General features: G+C 42.3%; 1 protein-coding gene across 2 annotated transcripts in view; it reads right to left on the bottom strand.

The window, feature by feature from the left end:
* SHOC2 (SHOC2 leucine rich repeat scaffold protein) overlaps positions 1–16428 on the bottom strand; it is a 50477-nt gene extending 34049 nt beyond the window's left edge. Inside the window, exon 1 of one of the 2 annotated variants that reach the window (XM_082225036.1) lies at positions 16307–16428. The gene's annotated coding sequence lies outside the window, so the exon portion shown is untranslated. Of the gene's footprint in view, positions 1–15208; positions 15475–16306 lie in introns of those variants that run through there. The other variant, XM_082225037.1, reaches the window with a different exon arrangement.

Here is a 16428-nt window from a genome sequence, read left to right as displayed (position 1 = left end):
CTACCACACTATAGTAGATTAAGAGTGGAGCAATGTTCTCTAACCCAATTACCAAGTATATTGGAAGGGAGGCTTACCCAAACCAAAATCTGTGGGCAAGGAAGAAAACAACAAAGATGTTTTGGAAATTTCTGTGATACCAGGAGCGCTGCATTTCTGGTGCTATCAGCAATTTGCAAGCATAGACTTACATACGGCAGAGTCTGCGCTTTGGCAACTTTGCTGATAAAATAGGCTATAAATACGAATGTTTGCTCTCGCAGAAAAATGTGCATACAATTTAAATATGAAAATATATTTATAGCAAAAGCAAACTTTTAAAGCTGATGCACAGCAACAATGATAAACAGCTACACCAATTGCTAACTACGATGGTATATAAAATCCCAGGATCACTTTTTTAAAAAAATAAATTATGCTGCAACTGACAAGGGTAAGCGAACTTACTTGGTGACTACCTTCATCGCCATCTTGGAAGCTCTCCAACTGACAAGAGTACTGGGACTCTTCCGTAAAGTTAATTACATCACTTTACTAGAGGACACATCAAAGACCACAAAAACGGTCACAGTGTTACACCACAAGGCATGGTCAGCAAAAAAACAACAACCAGGAACTCTTAATCACCAGTTCATAAGGAAACTTCTAAGACAACAATACATATCTTTTAACAGGTTAAAAGTGTTCAACATCTCTGTATTCCAATGCAAGACAGCACAGATCCAGACAGGAAGAGGCAAATACTAGCATACAGGTAGAAAATAGTTCTTCCTTAGGCCAAACGAGATGTAACATCATTCATGCACCCCCATGAATAGTTCTCTTATAGTAATAATATGGAGGCTGCCCACAAACTCAGATCTTCCAGCCTCCCTGACTTAACAGCAACTGTCCCTGCTGCCAACTCTGTAGAATATGAGAAGAGAAATGCTGTGTGTGTTTCTGTGGCCAGTTTCATAACAGTGATACTTGCTAATGTCAAGCACCGTTGCTCAGAATGAAATGTAACATATTGAAGGAGAAAGAATCACTGTAACAGCATTCTGAAGTCAAAGGACCTCTCAGGTGCAATATAAATTGTAACGGAATTGTTTCAGATACATTTGTGTGCCGCCTTCCCACAGCTCAAACCATGCTCAAGGCAGCTCAGAACATGAAAATAAGGGGTGCATCCTCTTCATTTGGCCTTTGGTGCTGCTACCTTCTTTGTGAACAGAGCCGACATTATTATTATTTTTGCTTGGGCTGCTGTTTTATCTCCAAGTGTATTTTTATATTCTATTTTGATCTGCTATTTGAGCTGAGGTGTGTCACCTTCAGCCTCAAAAGGTGACAAAAATAAATAAATCATCTCATGAAAAACTGAGCAGCTTCAGAAGATCTTATCCCTGCAAGAGGGGAGAAGTGGGGAGGTATTTTCCAAACAGATTCTACAAAGTCTGTTTAAATGATGTATCACGTTTTTAAACACATGCACTCAATGACATTTCTACTGTGGGGGGTGGGGGCTGGAAATCAGACTCTCACCATATGCTAGTTAGATGCTATAGTCTTCAGAACATTTAAGCTGCAAGAGTGTATAAATGCTTTATACATGTGAATTACCAAAATTCCCCACAGAAAACAAATTAAGCCAAGATTTAATACCGATCTGTTTTTGTGTGTCATGAATAAAAGTGCTTTAGATCTCCATATTTTCAAATTAGAAAGGAAGGGAAGCACATATTGACTATTAAAAAGCCACAAGCAGTTTATTGTTAAACAGATCAATGCCATTTGTATTAAACACACATATATACCTATTTGGTCATTAATAGGTATTTTCAATTTTTTGCACTCTCTCTTTCATAAATGTATATCTGGAATTTATAAATCTTCATGGTGGGATTAAAAAACACTCTGGCAAAATACTGCTTTTCTGTTATCTCAACATATTTTCTGGGAAAATATGAGATAAGACTCATATCTAATCAGAAATGTATTTTGGTCCATGACCAGCACAAAATGCATATTATAACTCAATGCTAAACATTGCTAGCATGATTATTACATCAGATGCTCCAAAACCAGGGAAGTTAAAACTGCATATATTGAACTTTTCCACTCAGCAATAAGAATTTCCAGAGGGAGTGCAAAGTAACCCTGTAACAACAGGCAGAATCTCTTAAACAAAGTTTTAGCCTTAATGTAATTCAACATTTAGACAGCAGTTTTCAGTATTCAAAAATGCCTTAAGACAAGTTTTCAATAATGCCCACAGCAGACCTGTAAGACAGGTCAGTATGAGAGGACCACAAATATGATCACCAGTAGTGATGTTACATTTAACTCTGGCTATCACATTGCACCATCCACAGCATCAAGAGGCAGAAACAGAGCCCTCAAAGCCTAGCAGAAAGCACTGGGTTGGAGACAGTGAGCAGTATTCTACTGAATAGTTGTGCTAGCACAAGAATTATAACTTGCCACAATGGGATTCCCCCCTTTCCTGCCCCTGCACATACCCCAAATCTGCTCCAGAGGGTTGGGTAAAACCCCAGAACAGGTTTAGGGGTGCAGAGGAGGGAGAAGGAGAAAATGTTTCGGCAGGAGAAACATGTGTGCTGATGGAGCAATATGCCTAACGCTGTATTGAATACAGCCTATCCTAAATTACTTGAACTGAATTCCTATTGAAATCAACAGGAGGCATGTTTAACAATCTATGGTCTTTTAAATTGTTGGTGGGGGTTATTGCTTTTGTTTGTTATTATGGTATGTATTTATTGTGTTTTTATGCTGTGAACCACCATGTGATCTTCAGAGGAACGGTGGTATAGAAATGTAATACATAACAATAGTAATAATTGTTCTGTTCATTTCAACTTAGTCTGGATCCAACCCTCTCAGTTTATTCTGGGAGCAAGAGGCAGCACAGCCCACACCTACCCTCACATGCATGCATGCAGAGAACTTGGGGAAAACGCAGGCTCTCGTGTCTCACTTTGCATAAGACATGCCAGGAAAGCTAGAAGCACTGAGGAAGACCTGTGCTGTTCCTGGCCTTCTCCAAAACCAGTTAAAATGAGGACCCAGTGTGAGGGTAGGGGGAAAGAAAGTGTTAGCAGTGATTGTAAATAATGTCTGGCTTCTAAGTCCTGCAAAAGTATTATCCCCATACCACTGACAGGGGGCTAACTCAAATATAATGGCTTTCCTAACATATTTGAACTTAGAACTGAGAATTTCTGACTCCCCTCACCGTGCTTATGCAACACAAACTTTCTCCTTGTGCAAAAACATCACAACTGAAGTACATGCCAGGTGGGAACTGCAGCATTCACAACTTCTAAAGCCAAACTCTTGCAAAACAACAACAACAACAACAACAACAACAACAACAACAACAACAACACACACACCTTCTTCTTTCTGCTTCGCATATTATGTTCCTATCACAATTCATGTTTCTCTTTCTAACATTCCCCCAACCCCATCTCTCTCACACAAAAATCCTGATTCCACATTTTGCAAAAGCAGTCCACAGCACCCGCACCCATGTCTCCCAAGCTCAATTATCCATTAAGAACTCAGAAAACAACTAGCTTAGCACAGACATAGCTACGTCACCAAGTGAACAGAGATGCTTATCGCCATGGAGACCTTTGCACTCTCTCCTCTGTTCCCACTATAATTTTAGAAGATAAACATTGTGCTAATAGGAATGCTTTTGCTGGTTAAAAGAACAACTTCCAATTCAACCAGAGCAATTCCATTCCAACAAAACCACAGCAGAATTCCCTTGATAGTTTATTCCATACTAAGAACTCCCCTCCACCAGCACCTTGACTGGAATTACATGCTAGAGAAGAACATATTCTAGACTGAGATCATAGAATTGTCGAGTTAGGATCATCTAGACCAGGGGTCTGCAACCTTTAAGACAAAAAGAGCCACTTGGACCCATTTCCGAAGAAAAAAAATCTGGGAGCCGCAAAACTCGTCATTATAAAAATAACTTTTTTGTCACTTTTTTATTATTTCTTTGTTTGACCCCTCAGAATTACTCCTCCTCATAGAAATAAACGTTAAATTAACAAGTTACCTTTGTGTGTGTGTGTGTTCTTCACTCCCCTTCAAAACAGTGACCAACGTACATGCCCCCTTTCAATGCAGTGACCAGCGTACATGCCCCTTACAATGTAGTGGGCGGGCGGGAAGGTGACATCGGGATGGTGCGTGACTAACGCACGCACCGCCCCCATGCGACGTCACAGCCAGTACAGCGCCTGCCACAGTGGGGAGTGTCGGGGCGCACAATGCGCCTCCTCCTCTCGCTAGTATCCGCCCCGGAGCCGCAGCAAAGGTGTAAAAGAGCCACATGCGGCTCCGGAGCCGTGGGTTGCAGACCCCTGATCTAGACTAACTGACTTTGATGGATCTTGGCCTCTGGGAAACATGTTGGCCATTTTAAATAAATAATGTTATCACATAAAAGGACAGTGTAAATCAGATTTATTAGGATAACAAACAGTTCTAAAACTAAGATGGAACATGCCTCAACTGGAGGCCAAATGAAACATCATTACAAATGTGGGAAAGTAATAACATTATTTTATTATAAGAATACCTGAAACTGATCCTGATGTTTTTAAATGGAAAATTTGGCTGACTCGTGTTTTTTGGACTATTGTTTTCATAAAGTTTCCAGCATCTCATTTAAACATCTCCCAACACACGTGTGAAAACACACATGTGCACACACATGGAATAAGGAGAAATTCTGCTGTGCATGACTTATAGATCAGGCAAAAGAGCCCAGGCAATAAGGTTAATAATGTAAAATCATTTGCAGAATTAATTTTTAACTGCAATATTATATCTCGGTTAAGGTTTTTCTCTTTGAATCTGCAAGTATTTACACTTCAAACAAACTTTTACTGTCCAAGCTATGAATTTGAGGTTTACTGTACTCCAAATATACCTTGAAACATTGTGTTCACTGTTAACTTTTTTTAAATTAAAGAATAAACTTTAATTTAGACTTATGTGAGAAAAAGCAGACAGCGCTTGTTTAGACCGATTGTGATAAAGCAAAAGAAAAACCGATAGTGAAATAGTGTATTGCTAGCGTGGGTTGAAAAATACCATCTGCTGCAATTACAATTTGCTTCCCTTACTTTGCAGTAAGAGCTTTTAACTTCTTGGTTCCGGTTTCTGTTTTTGGCTTCATGCTAATAGATTTGTTCTGATCAAGTACACTCACCCAAAGCAGAACTCAATCGCAACTGCAAACATAAAACTGACAACTATTCTTTCCATATTTCTGTATATTATTTCACATATGAGGTAAAGTATCGTGCCAATTCCTAACAAACTCACTCTAGAGGGGGCAAAATCAGCTTCTTGCTCCAAGCACTAGAATTGCCAAGAGCAAGTTTAGCCCCCTCCTCAATGGTGTGCATGCCTTTACAGTGGTACCTCAGGATGCGAACGGGATACGTTCCAGAGCCCTGTTCTCATCCCGAACGAAACGCAAGACGCAACGGCACGTCTGCGCGTGTGCAAGTCACGTTTTGCTGCTTCCGTGCATGTGTGTGACGTCATTTTGAGCGTCTGCGCATGCGCGAGCGGCGAAACCCAGAAGTAACACGCTCCGTTACTTCCGGGTTGCCGCGGAGCACAACTCGAACGCGCTCAACCCAAAGCACATTCAACTCGAGGTATAACTGTACTTTTCCATATAGGAATGGGGGGAAAAATCCTATTCGTTCCTATGAGAGAAAACAAAGAGTTACACCTGGGGATAATATCACACACAGCCATAATTAACCCCAACAGTGGCTGGCAATACCAGTACTGGAAAGCAGCCCATGGGAGACAACAGTACCTCCCCTCCTGAAAGCGCCTTCAGGGTTCTAAAGGAAGGGCAACATATTTCTGAAACTTCCTTTTCCCTCCACCCCATACAAATTAGAGGGATGTTTGAAAGTGCGGAATGGGAGGAGGCAGCAGTATGAACTATAACATTAGTGACACTTAATATACAAATGTTGCTCAATTATCTGAAGGAGCGTGTCCACCCCCATCGTTCTGCCGGGACACTGAGATCCCACGCCAAGGGCCTTCTTGGTAGTGGTGCCCGCCCTGTGGAACGCCCTCCCATCAGGTGTCAAGGAAATAAGCAGCTATCTTATCTTTAAAAGACATCTGAAGGCAGCCCTGTTTAGGGAAATTTTTAATATTTAATGCTGTATTGTTTTTAACACTCGATTGGGAGCTGCCCAGAGTGGTTGGGGAAACTCAGCCAGATGGGCGGGGTATAAATAATAAATTTTATTATTATTATTATTATTATTATTATTATCCTTTAGGAGGAATTATTGGAAATACAACACAAAGCTAGGGCAATCCCCAACTGCATTCCAGTACAACATTAAGATACAGGAAGGGATACAGAAGCTGATGTGTTATATTTAATACACACACAAAATAGACACATATGAATACACGTAGGTAGGTAGGTACACACACACACACACACACACACACACCTTAATGCCAAAATGACTTCTAAGCAGAGGAGCAAGCAGCAATGCCACAGAGAATTAGGCAGGAGTGCAGGTCTGACTTCATGCTAGAACCAGACAGCCTTACCTCCACTATTTAGCATAAATGATATCTGAGAATATTGTTTATTTCACCAGGCTCCAAAACACCAGAATATGTGTTCTAAAAACTTTTACTGGTTCCTTCAGGATAACCTGAGCTGCAATATGCAGGAGTAAGGAAAGTGTTGGGTGCAGCAGATTGCTACGTACTTAAAGAGAATTTTTCACACAAACAATAGCAGACATCCAAAATAATGTTTTGAGGCATGTGGATATCTATTATTTCAGCAAGAGTCATATACTGAGGGACTTGAACCATTAGACTTGTCAGCTGCCTCATACCAATTCATCTTGCAGCCTGCAAAACTTGATTCACCGCTTTTTCCAGTGTTCATGTAGTGGCAGACCTTCCAGTAGACACGTAGCTGCCCTCCAATTTATGCAATGCCATACATTTTGGCTTCTGCTTCCTTGCCACCCACTGTGTCAAGGCACATCAACCTAGTTTGTAAAGTGAACTTCTTGTATTGCTTTAATTATTAATAACTGGGAGAAGCTACAATGTAGTTTCACAAGTCTCCCGAACACCAACACACACAGCCCACCATTACATCACTGGAGCTTTAAGCATTCAATATCAAAGTTATCACTTTTATCGCCTTTTTGGTCATAAGAGCTTCATTCATAGCACACACAAAAAAAGCAATAAAAGTGGTAACTTTGATAGACCCTAAAACTAACCTATGTACCAAGGGTGTAAATTGTATACAGGATGTAAGAGTCATTTTAACCATCATGCTAAGGAATCTTTAGTAAACTCTAAACTATTGAGGAATTGAATCAATGATTGCTTGCAAAAACTTTCCTCTATAGGCACACACATTGGCCACACAATTTACATAGGCAGCAACCATGTGGTGAATAGCTTTTCTATCCCAGTTTCTAGCACTGCTCTTGGAAGGGAGAATGAGCATCAGTAGTTAGCCACCCATCTTAGAGCCATTTACTGCTATTGGAACCCCAACAGCTGGAGCAAGGAGTTTCTTTAAACAGCTTTGGCCAGTACATCAGCAATGGCTATTCCTAGACACCTTGATGTATGGTCTGGAAGCTGTAGATAATGCAGAATGATAGAACTGCACTGGCTGCTGATTTGCTACCAGACCAGGTATTAACCTACAAAGCCTAAACAACTTTAGGCTGGGCTATTCATGTGAATGCCTTCTGCAATACTGACCAGTCCAGCTACTGTGGTCATCATCAGAGACCCTCCTGGTGTAACCAACCTCATCTGGCAACAGCTGGCAAAAGCCAAGAAGAGGACCTCTTCTGTGATGGCAGCCTTACCATGTAATAGCTTCCCCCTAAAATAAAGTATGCCTTGACTTTGTTGAACCATAGGCACATGCTGAAAATGTTCTTTTTTGCATCAGCATCTGATGGTTCATAATGCCAGCCACTATAATTTTAATACTCACTACTGCTTGCGTTGTGTTGCTGTTTTTAGTATATTGTATACATGTGCTTGACTGTATTGTACACCACTTGCATGTTTTACATGACAGAAAGCATATAAATATTTTAAGATAAATGCTGGAGCTATATTGCCAGACAAACCCCATAGACAGAATATGTAACAATAATGACTGAGACAACTTTGAGGGAAGAGATTTTCAACATGACATGCCTTAGACAGTACTCAGTTTATGAACGGGGGTCTCCAGTTTTTTCCAGAATCATTATGCTTGCATAATATATATCCTCCAAGAGTGTACTATCTAAGGAGATTCTATATACCAAGAATTCAAGCTTTCGTTTAAATGCATGAACCATTCCTAAAAGCACTTTTGATATTACTACCAGCAGGGCTCTGCAACAAAATGTTGCAATGCAGAACACTTCTGACCAAGGTTGCAGCCACTCATTTCATCTCCCCACCCCACCCCTACCCTCAACCAAGGTAGCATTCTGTGCCCATTGAGCATGCTCAGATTCATGGATCCCTATCAGCGATTCTCACTTCGGTCCCTAGGGACACTTAAAACAGATTCATCATGTGAACTAGAATATATCAAGATAATGAGACAGTTCTCTCTTCCCTTTTTATCTCTATGTGCCTCTTCCTCAGGCTTCCTTTTCCAGTTGCCCCATTCGATCATCCTCCCACTCCGTTTTCTGTTTTTTCCAGACTATGTTAGTCAGCAATGTGTGGCCACATTGGGGGGGGTAGGGGCAGAGGAGAAACCACCATGGGATATTTCCCTGAAGTTTTTATACTCCTGTTATCCTGAGCCTCCTGATACCTCATTCTTGTGGGTGGTGCATTTCTGTCTACCTTTGCACGAGCATGTGAAGACTTGCATCAGAAATAAAGAGAACACCGATAACCTGTGTCTAAATATGAAAGAAGTTATCTGGAGAGAAAGCTCTCTAAAATTGGCTTTAGCGCTCTCTCATCACCAAATCAGGATGATTTTCATTGCATAAATTTGTTTTTAAGTCGCCTGAATGTATCTTCTAGTACTTTCAGTCTCAAAGTTATTTTTAATTTCTCCGCAAGCATTCATTGCAAAGGGCATAGCACAACAGACTTGTGTTTAAAACAGCAAGCTGGTACAAGTCCAACTAACATTAATGCTGCATTCTCAAGAGGAGCAATTTCAGTGATTGGCCCAACTTTAAATAGCCATGTAAACAAAAGAAGAAACTTCATGACATGTCATCAGTGACAAATTCTTTGCTTATGAAAGCATGAGTTTCTTCCACTGCTCCCAAACTAAGCTTGTTCAGCATGAATAAATTCTGTGTTTTACAACCATCATAATTTCTGAAAGAAACTGAATAAACACACCAATTTTTTCACATGATCAGGATTTTTACTAAACCCTAAACAGTCTTAGAAATACTGAATTGCAGAAACCAGTGACGAATATTCACTTCTAGATCGCAAAATAATTTTGAAATCACTTTGAGCTGTGCCTAATCGCAGTTTGCCTAGTTTCGTCACCTTGCATTTAAATCTGTGTACTACATGTTTTCATCCCCTTTTTTATATATACAATTAAGGGGGGAAGGGTTCAGTGGAGGCTACAGATTGCCAGCATGGACAATAGGAGCACAGGCTATCACAAAAAAGGAAAGAAAATAGTACCTAGTTGGTATTAACCACTCAATTTAAAGACACGTTGATTTGGAAGGAACTGTGCTGCTAGAGGAAGAGGAGAATATTGTTTTACACAAAGAATGTTACCTCAATAGAGATATGATTGATCACTGATCAGTATCAGCATGCTAAATGAGGACAAATGAGAGGGAGAGAGATCTAAGCATAATTTACAGAATTCTGTATCTTTTCAGTAACTCACACCACCACTACCACCACCAATTATTTCAATAATTATTGATCTTTCCAGTCAGTTTGAGCTCTCTTAAAGTATGAAACAAATTGTGTATTATTGTCTTTTTAGAAAACACAATTAAGGGAGGGCAGGGTTGGTGGAAGCTACTCACATTGATGGCCACTGTGGATAATAATGTTATTAGGGTCATGGACTATCAAAAAAGGTCATTTCATTTAATTCTTCCAGATGGTACCAACCATCCTTTCTAGTCCATAGATTAGGAATATATGGAAGAGAAACTGTACTCCCTAACTGTCAGCAACCTTGCCTATTATCAGTAACATCCTGCACAATCCTCTTTTAATAAAGCACACTGCCAGCTCTGAGCAAATCTCCATAAACATAATACTGTATATTTTAGCATCAACAGTTAGACAGCAAGCATGAACTCAGCCGTGCAGCAAGCAATATTTCGTAAGTCATGAGAGTACAAATGCAGAAGGTATTTCAAAATTTACTTGCATCATGTAAAAGGCATTGCTCCTTTATAGCAGGGGTAGGAAATCCTTTTTCTCTCAAGGGCTGCATTCCCTCAAAGTAGTCAGGGGTTGCATGCTGGTGTTTGGTGGAGGTAGGGACAGTGGTGGGTGTGGCCAGAGCCAAAAGTGGGCAGGGCACCCCCCATTTCTCTTTCTGCCACGCCCTTCTCTTTTGGTCTCTCTTGACATCCACATGAGGTTAGAAAGGAGATGGACTTAGCTGCCTCAAACTGCACAAACTTCCCACATAGAAGCCAGTTCCATTTATGAAAGTGTGCAAGTTGCATGCATATCATCTACCCCACTGAACACACGTATGCTGGGAAACGGCAACTGGTCATTTGCACAAGCATCAGAAAGGACACACATATTCACAAGGCTATGGACACATTGTCTTCAGAGATAATGCCAATCTGAGGGGGAAAGCACATTATAAAAAACAACAGCAACATGATAATGATAAAAGCAATTACAGTGGTACCTCAGGTTAAGTACTTAATTCATTCCAGAGGTCCATACTTAACCTGAAACTGTTCTTAACCTGGAGCACCACTTTAGCTAATGGGGCCTCCTGCTGCTGCCGCGCCGCCGGAGCACGGTTTTTGTTCTCGTCCTGAAGCAAAGTACTTAACCCGAGGTAGTATTTCTGGGTTAGCAGAGTCTGTAACCTGAAGCGTATGTAACCTGAGGTACCACTGTATCATGTTTGGCACTGCCTTTAAAAATAATGTGACTGTTAACTAACATAAGTAAAGGCAACTTCCTTTACAGCCCATCTTGAGTTCCATCTTGGGAGACCAAAGGAAGAAAGGAAAGAATCAGAAATGTACATAAAATTCGCTCCCTTTTCACAGTGATCTGACAGGTAAGTGCCCCCACCCCCACCCCAGATCCGGTCCCTCACATCAGGTCTACACAATTAACACAGAACTGCCTAAAATCAGTACAGTTGCTTCATGAGATAATGACTGGAAAAACACATAGCAATGATATTACGCTGAAAAGAATGTTATGCTGGAAAATACTTCTGCTTGAAGCCAGATTGAGTACTTTAGGCGTGTCTAATGGAAAATGAGCTCTAGGCAGTGCAGGTAAATGAAACAATGTTATCAACTCATAGACACTTACCGTATCAACAAAATGGAATTTTAAAACAGAAATAATAATATAGCTATCAGCCACAGCAATTCTAACACAGAGACAAGTGTTTGGGTCCTGACACACTGAAGAGGGTTTGTCATTTATTCCTCCATGTCAGCCTTTGCTAACTTGATGCCCTCCCTATGTTCTGGACTATTAGCCCCACCAAAAACATCTCGAGGGCTCCTGGTCGGCAACAATCTACTTCTTCATACACACAAACTTTCATTCTCCTTTTTCCTCTCTGGTCCCTTATTCTGTTTAAATAGTTGAAGTACCCAGTCCCAGAATTGAGTGCAATCAGTTTCAGCTTATGCAATCAGCTGATGTGGGCAAGGTACTGGCGGCAATATATCCAATCACATGCCCCCTTGACCCCTGTCCCTCCTGGCTCATTAAATCTAGCAGAGGTGGTCTGACTGGTTGGGTCCAGAGCATGAAAAACACTGCACTGCATGAGGGATCCTGCCTTGAAAGAAAACAGTGGTGCAGCACTCCTAGATTTCTTAGACTAGAACTACCAATGAAAAACACACCTTTCGGGGAGAAGGTGGTGATGAGGATGGTGGTGGGGCATGACACAGGTTATTTAGAACCATTCCAATCTGGGTTCAGGCCTGCCCATGGGTTCCCTGATGGATAACCTTTGCAAAGAGCAGAGCAAGGGAAGTTTGACCTTGCCTCGTGATCTGTCCTCGGCTTTTGATGACACTGACCATGGTATCCCCCTGGACCTGCTCTGGGGAACAGGAATTGGGGGCACTGTGTTACAGTGATTCCAATCCTACCTCCAGGGCCAAGTCCAGAGAGCTGGATTAGCAGAGTGCTTTGTAGCCCCCGGCAGCTGTGTTATGGGTTGCCACAAGGTACTATTTCCAATGCTATTTAATATCTAGATGAGACCCCAGGAGATCTGGGGCAAGGTCCCATCAGTATTCTGATGACACTCAACCCTATTTCTCCATAACATCTGAATCAGGAGATGCTGTGCAGTCCCTGGACCAATGCCTGGATGAATTGAGGAAGAACAAGATCAGCTTGAACCCTGGCAAGATAGAGACACTGTAGGGGGGGAGGGGTTCCTGTGTCCAATAAATTAGTCAGTTGGCTATCCTGGATGGGGTTGCACCAAAATTCATACTGCACAAAGGCGTTGTATGGCCGTGACAGAGGAAAAACTTGCACAAGCTTGGCTTGTCATACATTAATCAACACAGAAGGAAATAAAAGTAGCAGGGAACAAGTTTTGATGGGGAAAGATACATAAATGAACACCAGTGAGCCATGAAAGCTATAGGTGAAGATAAATGAAAACCTCTATTTGCCATTGCCTTTCATCCGAAAAGAATTATCTGATCAACTTTACCACAAACAGCTTGGGCAAAACCAGCAAATAATATATGAGCTGCCCTGAACCTTTAATCTGTGTCCAATGCTTACACAGCACATTACAGTGTTTACAGTATTCAAAAATTAAATTCTTAAATTCTTCTTGCAAAATTGTCTTCTCATGACAGTTATTTTACAAAAGCCTTTATTAATTTTGATCCAATCTAGAATGTTTATCCATATCAGTCCTTGGACATATTTCTTAGAACTGAAACATGATAATGTATATGAATTTTTGACAGCTGATCCTGTTTCTTCTTGATATTGTTTTATGGAACTGTAATGCTATATATGCTGTAAGCCACCCTTGGTGGACAAGATATTACTGTTTTAATAAAACAAATAAATACCACCGCACATATTGAATTTATTCCCTCACAAAATTAATATGTCAAAATGAAACTGCTGCCATGGATGAGCTCACTAGAAGAATCATCAAATGAAACTGAAGGAGTGCACACAGAAAATATGAACACATCCATAAATCAGGATACCCAGAAACTGTTGCAGAAATTATACACTTGTGCAATGAAAATTTGACCATCTCACCCAATTAAAACAAGAACCAGCATGATAGTATACTGTAACTATCAAGATAATATATGTGCAAGCCTCTCCCTGCCCTCTATGACATCTGCAAACACTGGAAAAACTAACTAGCAGCAGCTCTACACACAGTGACAGCACTGTTTACAAACCTTACTTCTATCATAATCCATAGCACAGATAAGGAAATCACTTTCTACATCTATAAACTACTGGGAGCATGGGAGCCTGCAGACTTTCATGTAATTCCAGCCATGTTTCTACATTTTAAAGCTATTGCAAGCGGAGCTCCAAGTACAAAGTAGCTTCCCCCCCAAAAAAAAAAAACCCTGCTGCTTCCCCAACTCATATGTAAATAACCATGGCCTGTTAATTTCACTTGCTACATCTACAGAAACTCCAAAGCTCAACAAACCAATTTACATGTGATGATTATCACAAACTAAAATGAATCCAGCTGCCATCTATTGGGAAATCTTACTTGCTAAGAGCTCTTGGGATAAATCACTGAGACAATCTAAATATTTAAACCCATGTCAACAGTAATGGAGTCTGAAAAATCAGCTTATCTAAAATACGACACTAAACAGAATAAATGTATTGATAAGAACTAGGTAGAACTCCAGAGATCAAGAAAGTATTTATGCTTAAAGCATGACTGCATATATTGTGTAACTTCTAAGAATGCCAAGCATGCCTTACAGTGCAATCCTACACAAGTCTACTCAGAAGTACGGTAACTTCACTGGGTTCAATAGGACGCACCCCCATATGATTGCTGATTGTATTTCCCCTTATTTTTTAATCCCATTTTAAACTTAAGGCTACAATCGTGTGTTTTTTTTAAAAAAAAAAACCTCTGTTGAAAATGACTAAGAATCTGCGTCAATTGTGGGAAATGCTCTTTTAACTTATGTTTGAGCAATTTTATAGTTCCAAAAGGCAGGCTATGATATACAATTAAAACTCAGCCATAATTGCTATTTGCCTGTGAAAACATATTTCTTCATGCGCATATGCAGTTACTAAAAATGAATGATTTTACATACCAGTTTAAGCTACATTTTGAAATGTTGCACTGAAAATGCTGAATTAAAGTTTGTCTTTTAAAAAATGCATTTTAAAATATTTTAAAATAGTCTTGAAAAAATCAAAACACCCAACATTGAAATCTCATGCTGCATTAAATAAAACTGTATTTATACAGTTAGCAAACACACACACACATTTGTTCAACGTAATAAATGGAAACAGATTTCAAACTACTTTAGTGTTTATTAAATGGCAATCACTAAAATCAAATCCTTTAAATTTGATAGCCAGATGATTAAAGACAGTAGAATCATATACAGAAAACTGAAATATAATCGCAATGAAATAGGAAAAGAATTACATACATGTCCTTTAGAAAGGAAAGCAGGGCTTTTCAGAATCAACATCCAGTGTTAAAAATGGAAATACAACAGTGGTGCTGATTACAGTCAAAATCCCTGAAACAACTTTTCCCCTTGATCTTCATGCTTGGTGAAAGACAAGCTGCCCATCTCTGCTTCTGTATTTGACATCACTCCTCCACAGTATATACACACTTTCTCTTGACACCAGACATTTTATCTTAGAGCAAATAATCCAACTCTCACCCATCTGAGGACACTGGCTATACCTGCTGGGAAAGAGCGTCAGTGCTTTGTGCGTTCAGGGCTTCCTGCTTCTTCTCGCGACTACCTTCTGCTGCTGCTGCCGCCGTTTCTCCTTCTGCCTTGTGGCCTCTTAGGCCCAAACCCCTGCCTCCTGTCAGCAGCACAAGCAGCAGCCCTAGACAAGCCTTGGATCAGAGGCTTCTCCACCTACACCCTTGCTGCAGCAGCAGCAGCAGCCAGCAAAGCAGCGGCGCACACGCGCACAGGCTCAGGCACACGCGCGCCCTTTCGCCAACCACCTCCCGAGCCCTTTCCCCTGCATACTCCACCCACTGCCCGAGGTCGACCCGGAGGGGTCCCCCTTGCAGCCTCGCCCTTCTCCCTGGGCCACAGCAGCCTTCCCCAACACCACCACCGGCTGGGGCTGCCTCCCTAAACAAGGGCTTCCATTGCACAGGTGCAAACAACAACAACACCCCCTGCTTGGGAGGGAGGCAGGAGGGGCCTTCGCTTGCCACTGCGTCCCCTCCTCCTCCTTCTCCCCCCTTGGCACCCATCGCCCCCTTTCTCCACGCACGCCTTGCCTTCGGAACCTCCCCCTTTTCAGCTGCTCTCCTTCCTTCCCCTGCAGCCCAACCTTCCCCTCCCCATCCATTTTCCCCCTTGAAAAGGCGGGTTCGTGTGCGCCCCCCCCCCCACAGACGCGCCCCCTGCCCGATCCGGAGCCCCATTTCCTCCCCCTCCGCGCTCACCTTTGCGCAGAGTCCCCTTCGCCCTCCCTCCCGCCGCCTCCCCTTTCCCAGCTGCCAACGACAGCCCCCCACCCCCGCCTCGGTTGCAGCCCCGCCGACCTCCCGCATTCCTCCGCCTCCCCCACCCCGCCCTCCAGCGAAGGCTCCCGCCTCCCTTCCCAAGCTCCCGATACCCCGCTCGAGCCGCCCGCCTCCCTCCCTCCCTCCCTCCCTCCCTCCCGGCTGCCCTTACCCCTACAAGACGCCCGCCCTTCCCACTTCCCTCCCCTCCCTCCACATTCCAGCTGCAGCCCCCTAGCTGCCCCTGCCGCCGCCCCATAGCTGCCACCCCCCGCCCTCAGGCCTTCTTGCCCCCCGGGCTTTCCTTACCGTGGAGGCTCCTCCGCCATCCCCTCCTCACAGCCGCTTCCACCGTCCGCCTCACCCGCCCGCCTGCCTGCCGCCGTCACCGCGCACCGAGCGGCCCGTCACGGGACTCCCCGCCCACAGAC

Source organism: Podarcis vaucheri (assembly GCF_965113315.1).
Source record: "Podarcis vaucheri genome assembly, chromosome: 5".
NCBI lineage: Eukaryota > Metazoa > Chordata > Lepidosauria > Squamata > Lacertidae > Podarcis > Podarcis vaucheri.
The sequence above is the reverse complement of the archived record's forward strand: the minus strand, read 5'-3'. Positions and strand labels throughout refer to the sequence as shown.